This window comes from Pleurodeles waltl, chromosome 10 (genome assembly GCF_031143425.1).
Source record: "Pleurodeles waltl isolate 20211129_DDA chromosome 10, aPleWal1.hap1.20221129, whole genome shotgun sequence".
NCBI lineage: Eukaryota > Metazoa > Chordata > Amphibia > Caudata > Salamandridae > Pleurodeles > Pleurodeles waltl.
The window spans coordinates 784,864,135-784,879,912 of NC_090449.1; positions in this window are offsets into that span (position 1 = coordinate 784,864,135).

The window sequence follows — 15,778 nt, forward strand, 5'->3', positions numbered from 1 at the left end:
CAATACTACGCAGTTATTAATTTCTCATTTGCAACATGCAGGCCCTATTGTCCCCAACCCCCATAGGCATGAACAAATATACATTTACTCACCACTACAGTCCTGATGTATCATTGAGGACATGTCACTCCAGTTTGACATCCTACTATGCATATGTGTCATCGACTTGTATGCCAGCAGTGCTGAATATTTAACATGTTGGGCAGATGTCTGTGTGTTCCTCACATGCATTCTCAAATTCTCCTAGGTACAGACCCATGTGTGTACAGACCACTTGTTGATTTGGGGACCATGGTGGAGCGTCACATCATTATCAATGACAAACTCGACCGTGCTACTATTCATGAACTTTGTGCATTACTGGATCCAGCACGGAGACCGGCAAATCGAAATCAGCATGCCATCCCTACTGAAGTGCAAGTGCTCTCTGCACTCCATTTCCTGGCCACAGGCTCATTTCAGGTGACTGTAGGCATGGGTAAAGGTTTTTCACAGCAATTGTTTAGCATTATACTGTCCAGATTCCTGAATGCATTTGTACGATGTGAGGTTTCCCCAAAGTGCTGACCTTTCTGCCATCAAGTCAGACTTCTATGCCTTTGCCAACATTCCCCATGTGATAGGTGCCATCAATGGAACCCACATAGCTCTCATCCACCCAAGAGTAAGTAAACAGGTGTACTGAAACAGGAAGAACTTTCACTCCATGAACATTCAATTCGTGTGTACGGCAGACCAGTACATCTCACATGTGAATGCCATGTTCCCTGGAACAGTCCATGATTCCTTTGTGCTGAGGAACAGCAGTGTGCCACACATGATGGAACAACTACAAGGGGACAGAGGATGGATCATAGGTAAGTGTTTCTGACACTTTTTGGCACATAGCAGACAGCCAGGCTGTGGGTTGTCAGTGACAGTCCTTTTTGCCCCCTTTTGCAGGTGATTCTGGCTACCCCAACATGTGTTGGCTCCTGACACCAGTGAGGAATCCTAGGACAGATGCAGAGAGGAATTACAGTGACGCCCATGGACATACTAGGAGGGTGATAGAGCACACAAGGTCTCCTAAAGGCTAGATTCCGTTGTTGTCACATCTCTGAGGATCCCTGGACTATGAGTCTGAGAAGGTGTGTAGAATAGTGGTGGCATGCTGCACAACGTGGCTGTGAGGAAATCTATTCCCCTCTTGGAGGAGGAGGGGGCTGTATATCCAGACTAGCTTCCTCAGAGAGGGGATGAGAGTGATGGTGATGATGAGGAGCGGGAAGATGTACACTCCAGGAGCCAACTGACCCAACTGTACATCCTGTAACTAAGTGGTACTATTTGATGCTGTGGTTGTGTGTGCTGCATACTGTTGGTATGCCTTATCCCCTGTGGGTGTTGGGTCTATAGACATTGTCACTGTGACCAGGTTTGCATGGGACATGTGACATTAGGGACAACTTATTAGACATTTCTGTTGGCACCACCCCATGTTATGCATGGGGTGTCATTCCTGCAATAAAGAAATGAATAAATGCACACTTCGATTTGATTCAACAGAATGCCAGGGGACATTTACATTGGTGAACAGGTGTTTTATTTGGTGTCAGGGATGCCATGGTGCTCTTTACAGGGATGGGAGTCGGCTACTTGTGGATGTCCAAATTGGCTACATGGCCTCAGCGATTGTTGGCAGTGATAATATGTCCATCTGTTATTTACAAGTTTTGGGGTTGCTATTGCACGGTGGGGATGGTGGTTCAGTGGCACACTTGGGGGACAGTTCTTGTCAGAGTCACTTCTTAGAGGAGGCCTTGGTCTTGCCAGGTGATCCAGTGCCATATCTGGGCCTGAGGGACCGTTTGGGTGCCTGGTGTTGGCCTGTACGGGTTGAGGTGCTAGTCTCCTGTGTGTCCTCAGATGGTGGCACAAGTCCAGTTGCTGCTGCTGTTGTTGTTGGCTGGTCTTTATCTTGACACGTAGTAGGGGTTTCCTGGTCTGTGGGGGTCTCAGGATTGGTTGGGACAAGGTGCAGCAGTGCACCTCCTATGTAGGCCATGGTGGTATTTTGCAGTTTCCACTGCTCCATGGTCTCTTGGTGTTGGGCTATCTGCAGCCTTTGACTCTGCTCCAGGGTGGCCACAAACTGGCCCATCCTGTCCTGGGTTTGGTGGTATGCTCCCTGGACCTCAGAGATTACGTCCTGGGCTGCAGCATCCATCCTGTGGCCTCCCACCTGGGCCACTGATGCCCTCCCATTGGGCCTAGCCCCCTGTGCCTGTGTCCCCTGAACAGGTCTGGCGGTACCACTTGTACTGGGGCCATCGTCATCCTGCCTGTTTTTAGGTGGTGAATGTGACCTCTGTCCTTGTGTTCCACAAGTTTTTGGCCTGGATACACAGGTGTGGGGTCGGTTGCCCTGGCCTGATGTTGGCGGGTGGGTGGTAGGGGTGTCAGTGGTGTGCTGGGTGGGGCTGCTGGATGGTGACAGTCCAGGACTGCGTGAGGGGCTAGGGTATTCCTCACTGTACAGGGTTCCCTCTTCTGTGTCCTGGGTGGTGCCTCTGTCTCCATGTGGGGCACTGCCACTCCTAGTCCTGTCCGTCAGGGTAGCATGGGTGGTGGTGCCTGTTGGGGGGAATGGACATGTCTATTACAATTACATAATCAGATGGGTTACACAGGGCTGGGCTGTTTTGTGCAGGTTTTCCACTTTTTGACCATGCAGGGTGCCTTTGTGAGGTTTCCATTGCATTTTGCTTAGGATGTGGAGGTGCATTGTGTGTGGTGTAGTGCCTTTGTGATTGTTTGCAGGGGTAGGTGGCTGTGCACAGGGGGAGCTATGTGGGCCTGTTGGTGGAATTGTGGGCATGCAGGGTGACTGGATTTTGTCATTGTGGCCTGGGTGGGGTAGTGGTCCTGGTGGCTGTTGGAGGGGTGGGGTGGTGCATGCATTATAGGTGTGATGGATATGGGGTAATTGTAGACAACTTACCCAAGTCCATTCCTCTAGTGAGTCCAGTGAGGACCTCAGGGTGCAGGATGGCCAGTTCCTTTTCCTCCCAGTCAATGTAGTCGGGTGGTGTCGGTGGAGGTCCTCCCCCAGTCTTCTTGACCGCAATGTTGTGCCGGGATGCCATGGACCTCACCTTCCCACGCAGGTCATTCCATCTCTTGCGGATGTCATCCCTCATGCGTGGATGGTGTCCCACTGCATTGATCTTGATGACAATGGTCTGCCATAACTCCATCTTCCTGGTGATGGGTGTGTGCTGGACCTGTGCCCAAGTAACTGTGGCTCAACCTTCAGTATCTGGTCCACCAGGGTCCTTAACTCCCTTTCTGTGAAGTGTGGGTGCTTGGGGGGTGCCATGGTGTGTGTTGTGAGTGGTGTGTTGTGTGGATCTAGGTGAAGGTGCTGTTGTGTGGTTGGGTGTGTGATTCGTGTATTATGGCGTTCAATGTCTGCTTGTGGAGTTCTCAATCTCAGTTGTCCTAGTGGCGGTTCAAAGGATTGTGTGTGTGTCTGTGTGTCAGGTGTGTGGGTCTCATACTTGCCAATGTATGCTATTCTTACTGTTGGGTCCCATTGCTGGCCATGGCGGGCTGTACCACCAATGGTTGTTCGACTTCAACTGACCACTGCAGTGATTTGTGCATCATTATTTGGAGGGCGGGGAGTTTGTGTGCTCAGCGGTGGCGGGGTGGGATGTCCAGAATTTTTGCCGACAAGGTCCTAGCGGTGACTGGTGGCAGGGAAATGTTTGTCGGGTTCTGATTTTTGCATCTTTATATGGCGGGTTTCTCTTCACTGCCAATGGCAGGATTCTGTTCAGCATTGCCACGGCGGGGAACGGTGTTTACCGCCATGTTCATAATGACCCCCTTAGTGTCCACCTGTGTATTACCACAAATGCAAGGGTGGAAGTTTGCAAGTGACAGCAGATCTCCATCCTGCATTTTCACTTCTAGACTGGATTTTTTTTATAGCAGCCTGTGTCTCACAAAGGGACAGATGCTGACTTACTTAACGATGTTTACAGACACGGAAGACAGGGGTCCTCTTTCTGCACCCCTTAACACCCCTGAGCCTACCCATAACACTTTCCAAAAGGGAAACTGACCCACAGGAAAAGTTTCCGCATTTCGAATCAATTATCAATCCAATTTGGGAGTAAGTAACTGATCAATGGTTTGAGAGTAAAAATGCAAAGCATTAATACATTATTTTGAGGCTCACAAATAAGAGGGGAGTGCATCTTTCCCTCACTGCTTCCATTTTTGAAATTCAAAAAGGGTTGCAAAAGCCATTTTCTGAATAAGGAAGGCTTTTCCGGTGCTCAAAATGGCTTTTTGTACATCTCAAAAAAGCTATTTTGCTTTCTCAAAGCCTGCGATTTTGTGAATTGCAGGCTTTGTGACCGAAAACTACCTTTGTATAGCAGACCCTTGGCTTCAATTATCTGTGAGGACAGGAACCAAAAAATATAGTTTGGTTCTGAGCAAGTGTTAAGAAAGATATATGAAGACTTTTGAAATTGGAAGCTAATTACTGTGATCTGTTTTTAAGCACATAAATGTTTCCCAGTGGCCTGTGCCCTTTCTTTTTCCCCCTTGTCTGCATTAACTGTAATCAAACAGTAAGACATCCAAGTCTAAGCAGCTGCCATCCATGCCAGACACACTTCTACTAACCGAAGAGGAAGTGCTGTTTTTTTGTATTCCAGAGAAAAAGGAAACAGTTCACTAATTGCCATTTTAAGGGCAGCAAAGTTCTTATTAAAAAAGAAACTGTCCCGATCCCTGTGTGGAACACATGCAACCAACATGTTGCTTTCTTTGAAGACCCAGAAATTGGAAACATACGTCTAATGACAGAGTTCAAAGTACATAAATTGAGAGCGCAGGCCACGGGACAATTCTCTAAAGGCATGAATGCATAATGCAGATCCAGCTCAAGAGGCTTAGTTCAATCTCTTGATTTATATCTTACTGTGTTAGTTTGTAAATAATGGCCAGTTGAAGAAAAAAACTGCCATTTGTTTCTTTTAAAATATATATATTAAAGTAGCAATCGTTTGAAAGCGCCAGATACGAAGATGCTTTTTGCGACAATGCACCTGAAGGCTGCCATTGCACAGGCAGAATGCAGGATCACTGCGTAGCAACTAATGGTTTGGTAAGTCATGAGCAGAGATAATCACAACCCTGGCCTTGTCCATTGTTGCAAATCACCTCAATTGGTTTCATGGTCTCCACGCAGCCTAAGACCTGATGTATTATTGATCAGGTTGTAAATAGTGGGTACAGGTTGCACAGTGGCACTTTGTGACCTGCCCTGCATACTTCCAAGCACTGATGTACTAATCAGTCCCATCACAAAATATGTATTCATAGATGGTCACAAAACCTCCTGCCTCATGAATAATGCAAGATGCATTTCGCAATCATCTGACAAATAGCTGCCAATACAAGGATGGAGACCTGCAAGCGACCTCAGAACTTCATTTTTTATAGGTAATCTGTGTCTCTTTAGAGGACATTATCTGCTTTTTTTTTTTAAAGGAAACATTCTAGAAGAGCTCTGGAGGAGAATGCATACCACATGCCTGCCCCCACCGAAGCAGCGCAACGTGATTCCAAAAAATGAAAGGTGCTTTAAAAAGGACAGCTTCCCATTCACTAATCATTTACCAGTCCAAGCTTGGGGTCGGTAACGGATCAATGGTTTGCCAGGCTGTTATTTTCACAAACCATTGGTACATCCTATTGAGACTAACAAATAGGAGTGGATAAAAGTCATAAAACATTTTCCTACTCATAAAAGGGGGGGAGATGTACATATCAAAACACACTTTTGTAGTCACAAAGCCTGTATTTTTTCGATCGTATACACATTTACAGAATTTAAGAATACCTTGTGACTCCTTGTGGACTCGTAAATCACGGTGGGTCACAAAATATTTGCAAACTGAAAGTGGTCATGCCATTTCTCAATGAAAAAAGACTAAAGCCAGGGCAACTATCCCTGTTGACCCGTACATAGTTATTTAACACAAGGTACAAAATCAAGCACTGCTCATCTTTTCTCAAACATGCCTCAATCCATACTGGACCTCTGCCAATACACCATCCGATGTAGGCCGTCTGTAACTTCTTCCAAGGGATTCTACCTACCCCCTATACTGAGGAATCTATATGTAATATTGGACAGTAGTAACTGGGATCACATCTCTCTCCTTTCTTAAAGAACAGTTTGATAATCATGTCCGACCATGAGTTACGAATGAATTGTTTACCATGTATATTTCAAGCTATAATTAGAACTGTGACCCGTTGGTCTACATGGACTTTACATACATCTATGGGATCCCTATCAGGGCAACTTGACTTGTTCAATGGACTAAAATTGATAACATAATTGAAATCATCTAAAATAAAAACCAGAATACCACCAGGGTAGCCATAAGGACAACAGCAAGAACAATCACAGCGATTGTGTTACATCTTTGGAAAATGGTCCACTCATATTGTTGGAGAACTATTTGCATCTAAATGTCAGGACTCTCTAGTTACAATTGCCAATTTTTTTCCCAAACATTCCACTGCTAGCCATACAACTGGACATATAAGCTGCAACTAATTTTTCCCATACATCTTCTCTAAACATTTCTTTCTTTCTATGGAGGCATTTCATATCTGAATAACTAACTACTTCACTAGTTCCCTAGGGATTTATTTACTGTCCTAATAGCATTACTGCATACTTATCACACTGCTTTGTACAGTACTAAATTTCAATCAATCAATCAATCTACTTGTAAAGCGCAGCTAGTCACCTGCTAGGGTATCAAGGCGCTGGGAAGGGGGGGAGGCAGTAAGTGGGAGGTCATCAATGGACAGGGGATAAGGAGAAGAGAACAGAGGGGATCAGGTAAAGAGCCAGGTCTTGAGGTCTTTTCTGAAGTGCCTTAGAGATCTTCTGAGGTGGATGGGAAGGGAGTTCCAGGACATGGCAGCGTGGTGGGAGAAGGATCTTCCTCCGGCTGTGCCTTCTGGATGTGTGGGATAACGGTGAGGTCGCTGGAGCGGAGCTGTCTGGTGGGCATGTAGAAGTGGAGTCTGTGGTTGAGATATTCTGGTCCGGCTTTGTGGAGGGCTCTGTAGGTGTGTGTGAGAAGCTTGAATGTAGTTTTCTTTTCTATTGGGAGCCTTTGCAGGTCTCTCAGTAGGGCGGAGGTATGGCTGTGTTTGGGGGTGTTCTTAATGAGAGGGGCGGAGGCGCTCTAGATGCATTGCAGTCTTTTTTGTACCTTGGTGGTGGTTCCGGCGTAAAGTGCATTGCTGTATTCCAGGCGGCTGCTGATGAAGGCCTGGGTGACTGTTCTTTTGGATTCGGTTGGGATCCATTTGAAGATCTTCCGAAGCATGGGCAGAGTGTTGAAACAGGCGGAGGAGATTGCGCGGACTTGACGGTTCATCGAAAGTGCTGAGTCCAGGATGAAGCTGAGGTTGTGGGCATTGTCGGTGGGGACCAGAGCACTTCCAAGGTCAGTGGGCCACCAGGAGATGTCCCAGGCCAAGGAGTTGTTGCTGATGAGTTCAGTTTTTTCGATATTAAGCTTGAGGCAGCTCTCCTTCATCCAGGTTGCGACTGACCTCATTCCGTTGTGGAAGTTGACTTCCGCTGTGTGCGGGTCGTTGGTGAGGGATATGATTAGCAGAGTGTCGTCGGCATATGAGACGATGTTGAGTGCATGGTGGCTAAGGGGGCCATGTAGAGGATGAAGATAGTGGGGCTCAGAGAGGTGCCTTGCAGGATGCCACAGGTGATATTGGTGGCCTGTGAGAAGAAGTGGGGAGTCAGACTTTTTGGGTCCTGTCGGAGAGGAAGGAGGTGATCCATTCTAGTGCCTTGTCTTGGATGCCGGCATCGTGGAGACAAGTCCATAGAGTGTGGTGGGAGATGGTGTCAAAGGTGGCGGACAGGTTGAGGAGGATGAGGGCCGCGGTCTCACCCCTGTCTAGGAGATTGCGAATGTCATCTGTAGCGGCGAGGAGGGTGGTTTCGGTGCTGTGGTTGCTCCGGAAGCCTGACTGTGAGGGGTCCAGGATGTTGTTCAGTTCGATGTGTTTGGTGAGTTGTCTGTTGACAGCCTTTTCAATGACTTTAGCTGGGAAGTTGAGTAGAGAGATGGGCCAGAAGTTCTTGAGGTCGTCTGGGTCTGCGGTATGTCTCTTCAGTAAGGTCTTGATTTCGGCGTGTTTCCAGATTTCTGGGAAGGTGGCGGTTTCGAAGGAGCAGTTGATGATGTGCCGGAGTTTAGGTGCGATGGTGCTGCTTGCTTTGTTGAATATGTGGTGGGGTGAGGGACCAGGGGGAGAGCCGGAGTGGATGGAGTTCATGATGTTCAGGGTATTTTCATTGGAGATGTTGGCCCAGCTGAGTATGTGGTGGGGGTTTGGAGGCACTTTGGTGTTGGATACGACAGTAGTGGGCGTTGGATGGTCCTGAGTCGGGAAGGTGTCGTAGATGTCTGCTATCTTGCAGTGGAAGTAGGTGGAAAGGTTGTTGCAGAGTTCTTGTGATATGAGGATGTCCGTGGAGTTCGCTCTGAGGTTGGTCAGTTTGTTGATGATCGCAAAGAGTTCTTCGCTGTTGTGTGTGTTGTTGTTGATGCGTTCCTGGAAGGCGTTTCTACGGTGGTCCTGATGAGGTGGTGGTGTGTGTTTATGGCTTTTTTGAAGGTTTCGTGGTTGGTGGGGGTCTTGGCGGTGCGCTGTTTTCTTTCGAGGTGTCTGCAGTTTTGTTTGGACTCCTTGAAGGTGGCGGTGAACCAATTGGCTTCGTTGATGTGCGTCTGTTGGAGGTTTGTTGCTGGGGCTAAGGTGTTGGCTCAGTCTAGGATCCAGTTGATGAGGTCTTGGACAGCTGTGTTAGAGGCAAGGTCATCTGCGGGGGTGAGTTGTTGAGGCCGGTGAGTAGCTGGTCCTTGGTGATCTTGTTCCAGCTCCTGCGGGGGCTAGGTGAGCGAAGTGTCGGTCGGGGGATTTGCTGAAGGTAAAGTGGATACAGTGGTGGTCAGTCCATTGGAGTTCGGGGATGTGGCTAATGCAGATGTGGGCTGGCAGTGAAGATAGGGTCGAGTGTGTGTCCAGCGGAGTGGGTGGGCGAGGTGATGAGTTGGTTGAGTCCAAGGTTGGTGAAGTTTTTGAGCAGTGTCGTGGAGTTGTTGTCATTGGGGTTCTCCAGGTGGAAGTTAAGGTGCCCAAGGAGGATGTAGTCCTTGGAAGCAAGCGCGTGGGTGGTGGCGAGGTCAGCGATGGTGTCGCAGACTGGGGTGCGGGGGCCTGGAGGCCTGTAGATGAGGGGGCTACTCAGAGTGGTGTTAGGGTTGGTTCCAATCTGGAAGTGGAGGAGTTCCATGTTGGTTGTGAAGTCTTCAGTGCTGTTGGAGAGGCGTAAGGACTCCTTGTGGACAATGGCGATGCCTCCCCGGGGCGGTTCATGCCATCTTTGCTGATGATCTTGTAGCCTTCTGGGATGGTCATATCTGGAGCCATGGAGGGGTTAAGCCATGTTTCTGTGAGGAAGGCGACGTCCGGGGATGTGATGCCGATGAGGTTCCAGAGTTCGATGGCGTGCCTGTGGATGGAGCGAGTGTTGATCAGGAAACATCTGAGGTTGTGTTCTGCTTTGTGGGTCCTCAGGGGAGGGCTTGAGTGACAGAGGCTGATGAATTTACAGCTCCAACAGGTGAAGGGTCCCTTGGTGTTACTTGGTGATGCCTGCTTACAGTTGTTTTCATGTCCTGGGTTGAGTGCGATGAGTGCTGCTGGCGTGTAGCGGTGGTGGGTGAGAGGTCCAGGGGTGCTGGCACTGGTTGCGGTCGGGTCGCGGACAGGCAAAGACGGGCTTGCATTAGGTGCGCCTGTTGCGCAGCCGCTTATTGACTGCCTTTAAGAAGGGAGAGGAGAGGAGAGGACAACTGGGAGGCGGAGCGGGAAACAGCATGAAAAACGGGGGCGGGGCTGCAGGGGCAACAGTGGCGGGAGAATGAGAGCGAGGAGGGGGGCAGGGCGGCGGGGGCAGCAGCAGGAGGGAGGGAGAGGAGAGAGATAGAACAGCACGAATTATGGGAAAACAAGAAAAAGTGAGGAAAAAGATAGAGCGAAGCACAGAAGCGAAAGGTACAATTAAAATACCACACTCAGATAAAAATGAGGAGAAAGGACGTAGAAAAGAGAAAAGAGGCAGATGGCATCCCAGCAGAAGAGCAGAGCTCTCCCACTAGACACCAGGGATGAGGCGCAGGCAGCAGCCAGCGGGTGGAGGAGGGCCTCGAACTTCTAGTCAGAACGGGCTTCAACTTACTGGTGGAGCTATGCGGAGGCAGAGCAGTTCACTGACCAGGTCAGTGAGGTTGCCCTTTCTACCGTGCAGCAGCCGCCATTAAGTGGGGGGGGGGGAGAGGACAGCTTTGAGGTGGGAGACAGAAATGGTGTGTAAAAAGAGGGGTGGGGCCGCAGGGGCAGCAGCGGCGGGAGAATGAGAGAGAGCAGGGGCGGGCCGTGGGGCAGCAACAGCAGGGAGAGAGTGGAGAGAGAGAGAAGCACAAATGATAGGAAAAAGAATAAAAAGCAAAGAAAAAGATAGAGGATAGTGCAGAAGCGAAAATCACAATTAAAATAGCACACTCGGATGAAAACAAGGAGAGAGGACGGAGAAAAGAGAAAAGAGGCAGATGGAAGCCCAGAAGAAGAGCAGAGCTCTCCCACTAGACACCAGGGATGAGACACAGACAGAAGCCTGCGGGCGGAGGAGGGCCTCAAACTTCTGACCGAGGTCAGAGTTGAAGTCAGAACTGGCTTTAACTTACTGGTGGAGCTATGCAGAGGCTGTAACTTCAAATTTGAAGATCCTATGCATCGACATCCAAACATGTAATGATAATGTGCATCGAAGACTTTAAAAGTTAAGCAGTAATGACAATGAGGTTTATCTTAGCATATTATCACCGTTTTCATTTCTGTATATCCAGTTTCCTTCAAGGGAAGATCTTTCTTTTAAAGCCATGAAAACTATGTACCTGTATTTTCACTACAAGGAAATTATGATCACTTAGCTTGTTGCTTTTAAGCGGCTGTGAAGATTCCAACATGTGGTCTATGACGATGGAAGTGACTCTAGGATAACGCTGTGTTTCATACGATGTTACTATTTACACTAGCCAAATTACACAGTTTTATCAATCCTAGAAGTCCTTTTCTCTGGTGATCAATAGTATTATCTTCGGGGTTTACATAACTGGGCAGTGCTTACATTTCAATGAATCTTGTATGCCAACCATTTTAGCATTAAGTTCACCCACTATCACTAGTGAAGATGTGGGAACTCTGGAGGACATTCTTTGCCTGAATACCTTGTCCAGAACACTGGAAAGTGCTGATACGTGAAGTGAATAAGTGGAGCTAAAGGTTTACAGGAAACAAACAGCCTCCCTTGGGCAATTTCATCTCAAGTTTTACTATGAAGGTAATAGACAGCCCAATTAGCAAATCCTGTTTTGGATAGCTAGGTGACGAAAATGTAGCAGGAACAAAAAATCTCTTGAAATTCATCTGAATTTGAATGGTTTTGTATCAAAAGTGTGTTGAAGACGAATTGAATCTATGCATTGTTTCAGAGAATCTGTGACATTTCATGAAGCAAAGCAAATATTATCCTTAGAAAGATGAGATAATACAGCCAGGCGACGGTTAATAACTATTACATCAGACCGTGTTGCTTATCAACAGCTGGGTGGATTAAAATGTGAATCAGACAGCACACAAGCTAGATAGAAGAGAAAACCCAAGAAAATATGCATCAGTTGCTCCTTAATCGGAAACGTTGGTAACTCAAGTTCTTAGATTCATTCAGTGGCCTATAGTTGTGCCCCACCATACCTGCCTAATAAAGCTGACAACGGAAATATGGGTATTAACAAAACCATGAATGTTAATAAAATGAAAAATGTGGCACAAAATGTGCTTTCACAACTTTCATCGCAATAGAGTCCTCATGAATCATGGTTTTGGAGTCTCCCACCCATACTGTATGTCCAGCTGTTAAAAAGTCTTCAAACTGAATTCTCCTCCCCTTGCTATGCTGAAGTCAATCCATTCCTTTCTCTTTTTTACAGTAAAGTGTTTTCACAAACACTTATTTTTTTAAAATAGCCATACTATTCAAAACCATAGCATATGTAGTGACCTTCGGTGAAAATTGTAAACAAAAAACATATGTGCCATTGACAAAGAAGAAGGTGGATTTGGACACTGAACTGTTGCATAGTTCCTTTTTGATCTTTTTGAAGATTTAGGGGGTTATTCTAACTTTGGAGGAGTGTTAATCCGTCCCAAAAGTGACGGTAAAGTGACGGATATACCACCAGCCGTATTACGAGTTCCATAGGATAAAATGGACTAGTAATACGGCTGGTGGTAAATCCGTCACTTTTCCGTCACTTTTGGGACGGATTAACACCTCCTCCAAAGTTAGAATAACCCCCTTAGTGTTTTTCATCAAATCCTTCAAAGGTCAGGAAACTGAGTGCCAAATATTTGGTTGGTACAATGATGTGTACCGTGACCAATTATTGACAATAAACTGTGCAATGAACAGCAATCTAAAAAGCAAGTTGCTGCAATTATTATCTATTCATCAATTAATAGTAGCAGTACATAACTCCCTGTGAAATTCACACACCACAATTGCCACCCTTTTGCAAATGTAGGAAATCCTGCATTTTTCCTTTGATGAGTGTCAACCACTCAAACATCTTTAGACTAACAATCCAATGGTCTTGACCTGCCAACAGAGCATTAATTAGCACCCATAATATTTATTCCACTATATTAACAGAGGCATGATGTGTTGAACATCAGTTCATCTTGCTTATCTCTATGTGCTCTTTCTCATGGCCAACAGCAGTGATTTTGTTTCCTCATATATAGGATGGCAGTAGGTCATGTCTATATTAAGAAAAGATGATAAATATAATCCAGTGAAATCAAATCCCAAAACTTTTAGAACTTAAGCATGCTTTTTATCAACAACGTTTAGACCACCATTCAGGCACAGCTTTATGTATGTACCTTAAGCCTAGACAAATACATCAACTCCCTCAAATATGAGCCTGGCAGTCAAAGACTTCTATTGAATAAGGTGTGTTTAATACATGATTTATTGAAGTATCAATATCATTTACTAGATAACGCTCTGTTGTATTTCCCATAGGCTTGAACCCTAATCTTCCCTCCATTCCCTTTGTTTAGCCTTACTGGCTTCTGTTTGGCTTAAGAAACTGAAACAACATCTAAGACAAGAGTATTGAGGCTTGCACCTAATTTGTCAATTGACCACTGATTTTGTCCATTCAGATTCCCACAAAAATAAGATTAGTTTAAAAGTGCTAGGACTACACATCCCAGTCTGCCACGGGGCCCGGGAGATGCCCCCCCTATCATCGCCTGGAGCTGGGCTGATGAGGAGTGCTATCAAGAACATTACTGGTTTCCGCTGTGCTAGAGTCAAAAGTGCCAGGACTATAAATCACAGTCTGCCACGTGGCCAGGTAGATGGCCCCCTCCATCGTAACCTGCACCTGGGTTGACAAGGAGCACTACAAAGTGCATTACAGGGTCCCGCTGTGTCGAAGCCAAAAGTGTCAGGACTATGTGTCCCAGTATGCCACGGAGCTAGGAGACGGCCCCTTCCATCATCGCCTGCACCTGAGCTGACCAGGAGTGCTATAAAGTACATTACAGGGTCCATCTGTGTGGGCCACAGCCGGGCCATGCCCAGGCCAAGGGCCATCTTGCCCCTGTCATCGTCCAGAGATGGCTGTGCTGGGCCATCGTCCTTGGCTCTACGATCGCCCACCGAAGTGTGTTGAGTGCTTTTCTTTTGGGTCCTGAGCTCCTCTCTCCTCGTTTTAGTAGAGCCACTGTTCAGCAACAATGGTCAGGAGAGGGGTGAACTAGCATTTTGGCGGGCAGGAAGTCAACGGAGCTTTATCAAGTTATCCAACTATAGGCCCTAAGACTAAGCCACAACAATTTCCCAATCGCTCGACTTAACCTTCCCCCGGACTGCTGCCCCTATGTGACTATACTGACTGATGTACCATATCTAAATTCCACCAGAGAATAACTGACTCTCTAGTTGAAAAACAAAGTCTGCCACTGGTTGACCTGTAACGCAGATTTTGATATTAATAATTCCAAGGACATTTTGTTTGTAAGAAAGGTCGGGTGGAATGGTCCATCAGTTAAGCATAAGAATGGGGATTGCATTGTTTTGAACTGTTAAAACCCTAGTCTCGCCCAACGACTAATCCATTGTAGAGCTAGGAACCAACGTGAGGGTGTAGGCACTGGCATTAGTATTTTCCCGCTGGGGTATGTTTATACACATCTTAAACCCCTTCATTCCGGTGCACATGTTGGAAATCGCTATCCTCATGATTGGGCAGGTGAGTCGTATTGGTTCACTGTTCCAGTCTCCAACAAGTTCCGACCACTCTCGGATCTGCCATGTGAAGAATTATGTTTGGTGGGAAAGGGCGCTCATTCAGAACCAGCTCAATCAGCTGTTTCTCAGAAGCACCAGGCCTGTAGGAGGGTGATTTAGTAACAGTAATCCCCCCACCTACAGATCACAACCCTGAGAAAACTATTGTTAATTATTTCACATTTTGTGATTCATTGATGTAGCCTTGTATCATGCAAACCAACTCTTATTATCCCCGGCTCATAGTTAAATCTACATCTGATCCTTGTGTTCTTGTTCAGTCATCCTTACAGTGACCCCAACTGACTTCAGTATATCTGGAAATGAATCTCCAACTCCCATTTTGTTACTCTCTTGGAACATTGCAGGCCAGAGAGGGAAAATTATGGATCCAGATTAGGGCAACTTTAGTGATCAGCAGGATATAATAATTTTGCAAGAAACATGGGCAGTGGAAATGTGTTTTAGATTTGGTTATTTCAAATTTAGCATCAAGGCAATACATTCCAAAGCCTGGCGCCCATCAGTCAGCCTTTAAATTTGGATTAAAAACATGCCAAATTTAATCATAAAGAGACTAGGAAAACTGACATTCTAGTTGTGTCTATTAGGAGCAGAAATGGTAACAGGATAGATCTTTACGATGTATATAATGGGGCACCCCTTCCTAAATGTGACTCGCACGCCCATGTAAGATTGTTTTGCAACTGTGAATGTGGTCTTAAAACGAGGATAGTTACCACCTATTTCAAATTGGTGGAAACCCATCCACAAATGGGGGTGCCAACATTTTTTCAGAGCAGGCTGGGGTCCCATAGACCACTGCCTATTCTGAAAAAGTGAAAAGGTAGCTTTTCATTTTTGTTTCTTAAATGCAAAACGGGCTGCATTAAAACAAATTGTTTAATTGGCAAAGCAATCACTGACATGATGGTCTGCTGCCCTCAGAAGGCCACCTTCCCTGTGATTGTTGGCATTCACAAATGGGTAGCAAATTGCTACCTGCCTCCTGAATATTGATGAAGCAGACCCCTTGCAAACCATTTGTGAATTGCAAAGAGTGTGGTTAACACTGTTGTACATTTTGTTTTGGGACTCACAATTTGCGATTCGCAAAAGGGGTCCCCTCAGCAGTCTTCTGCCTAGTATTCCAAGGAATGTCATCTGGTGAAATGGCAACTAATTAAAGCTATCAAAAAGGGATCCTGAGAGGCGAATTCTGCCACCCATGTG